Source organism: Pieris rapae, chromosome 21 (genome assembly GCF_905147795.1).
Source record: "Pieris rapae chromosome 21, ilPieRapa1.1, whole genome shotgun sequence".
Taxonomy (NCBI): domain Eukaryota; kingdom Metazoa; phylum Arthropoda; class Insecta; order Lepidoptera; family Pieridae; genus Pieris; species Pieris rapae.
The window spans coordinates 4,822,204-4,825,326 of NC_059529.1; positions in this window are offsets into that span (position 1 = coordinate 4,822,204).

Sequence of the window (3,123 nt, forward strand, 5' to 3'; positions counted from 1 at the left end):
TATCTCTGTGTACGTGACATTTTGGCTCAGCATTATGTAATATAAAAAGACCAAACTAGACAAATAGATTTCCAAAGCATAACTACTCTTGGTTTTATTTTGTTTGTTACTTTAGTTTAGTCATAATATGTAGTCATCTCTTTGTATATTTTCTATTAGCGATTGAAGCTTGGTGTCCTGTTTCCACAGGACTTCTACAGGATAGGCACTCCTCTTACAAAGATGGTCATACCTGCAGTACGTATCATGTAATATTGTGAAGAGAATATTATTATAATTACTGACAAATAAGTGCTCTCAAAAAAATTTTCGACGTATTCCATGCAACACATTTTATAGAGCATTTATCAAATACTTTTATGCCAAATCAAATCAAATCTGCTCTTTTTCTTCTTATATTCGTGAATTTTACATATTCCTGAGATAGCTTTATTTTAGTCACTCCACGATGGAGGCAGATACTTTCTACGTCTGTTTTATTATATAAATTATATTAAGTGGCGCATAAAGGGCTAAGACTTGGATACTTAAGTAAATGGTCTACGCAATCAAAACTTATATTATAAGTAATTTCTCAGGCTTATTGCTGTTCGCGAGATTAGGAACGCTCAGTTCATTTTTCAGATGTCTGCAAGGTGTTGAGAGTTGATGAATGTGGGTTGACTCTGAATTCTGCGAAAGTAACGAAGACAGATTGAGTCCTCGCGTGGACAGAAAACTTCCTGAATCATGTTTACTTTGTTGTTTTCTGTAACACCGGGAAATACAATGACATTTCCTTATCCAATTCTTTTATACATTAAACGTATTTAGGTGATGCCAATCTTAATATATACATATATAAGACATCTAGAAAAATCCTGTCTTGCCTGCATGCGATGGAAAAAACGTTGAGGGGAATTAACAAAGTTTTCAGCACTTTCTTTAGTGATTAACAAAATATGTAGGACTTTAAACTTATTTTAGGTTTTGAGATAACATATACTTTTACTTTTATATGGCGGAATGATAATAAAACAGTATGGTAGGGGATAATTATTAACGAAATTTGGCTACATAATCGAACGGTAGTCATCGGCACGATCGTCAATTGATTACTTGAATGTTGATTAAATTGGACTAATAAATTACTTTTGATAAAAATAATGACTATTATTTTAATTATTAATGAATTATTGTTAATTAACAATAATTTATAGATATACCATTATTGGCAAATCATACAATCCACTAGTATTACCTAACGGTTATGAACTGATTTGACTTTGACGTTCTTAATTTATAAGCTCCGTGACGTATAATGAAAAATGGCAGCTGACAGTAACCCCATTTATGTAGTCTATACTAATATTATAAAGAGGAAAGGTTTGATTTTTTGTTTGTTTGTATGAATTGAATAGGCTCCGAAACTACTTGGCAGATTTGAAAAATTCTTTCACTGTTGGAAAGCTACATCATTCCTGAGTGACATAGGCTATATTTCATTTCCAAAAAAAATAGGCATCTTTACTAAAATTACGATAACATTAACATTTGTTTATTATTTGATACAATTCTAACAGATGGCGCTGAGTTAAAGGTAGTTTAGTTTAGGTCCGTGTCGTGGTACCAACGTTTCACATAAGTTCTCCTACGGTTTCCCTTGATTAATTTACTACTATGTAATATAACAAAAACCTTAGCCACAGCAACGCTTGGCCGAGTCTGCTAGTATTTTATATGTATCATTTCATTTATATTCACTATTTATAAAACTAAGAATAACGTCATAATTCAAGTTAAACATTAAACCGATAACACTATTGTCAAAACTGATACCGTAAAATGATTGAATTAACTTAACTCACGTAAAACCAAAACACTATTTTAAATTAACTATGCTAATGTGTTGGAAATAATTGCGGTTACAGTGGAATAAATGAGGTATCCAGCTATTACTCTTCGGTATAGCGTTAAATCCTCGGCAATAATAATTATTTATTTATTTATTGGGAAACCAAACAGATACATCCTTATAATAAAAACAAAGTCAAAAATAAAACACAATACAAACACACTGGATGCATCCACAACAGGTTACACTTATACAACCATAAAAATAATACATGACAACAACACACATAATAATAGTATACAGTTAAGACATTAAGAGCTGCTTTATTTTATTCTTAAACATCAACAAACAATTGTTTAATGTTACCTAATGATCCAATAGATAAGTATAAAGGGACCATTCTCTTTCAGGTGAAATCATTGAAGTATTTCCGTACCAATTCGACTTAGGGTCCTTCAAGAAAAGAACGTACCAATTCTTAAAAGGCCAGCAATGCACTCGCGAGCGCTCTGGCATTGAGAGTGTCCATGGGCGGCGGTATCACTTAACATCAGGTGAGCCTCCTGCCCGTTTGTCCCCTGTTCTATAAAAAATATATTTTTAGGTCACTAGGCAAATAATGTTAACTGATATTTAATAACGGCTCATTTACTTGAATTACAATAAAATTCACTACAAAGAATATTTAAAAGATAACTTAAAAATTCATCATGATAAAACCACCCGGCAAACGCTGGTTAAAATTCATGATAAGAACGTTTAATAACTAATCTTATAGTCAAAAATTTGCATAAATTTCTAATTAAAATTTTCTCAACGTCGCTCACTAACTTTGTGTGAATTCCTTTAGCCTTCTCGTTTCTTTATTACATTCCTCAATAGTCCTCACAGCTACTGTAATTGCTACCTTTAACCCTGATAAGCGAATTATAAGCCTTAAATGGCAATTTTATGCCTAGTCTAAACTAGATTTTTCACTATAAAACAAGAAATTCTTCGTATATATTCGAATTATGAACGTCAAAAAAATAACGTGCTTAATACACAGACTATAAAAATGTATATATGTACTCTATAACAAATCATAATACATTTCATCATATTTGGCGCCTTGTGATTTTTTTGAGAAGTGTGTAGTACAATAACGCGGTATAAAAATACCCCTGCGAAGCCATTAAAGGCATGTTAGTGTTATAACAACCAACCTAACTTTATGTGACCTCACACAAGCTAATAAACATTTTATTGTCTACAACTGCTTATTCGACCAGCTCCGCGCGGATCCTATT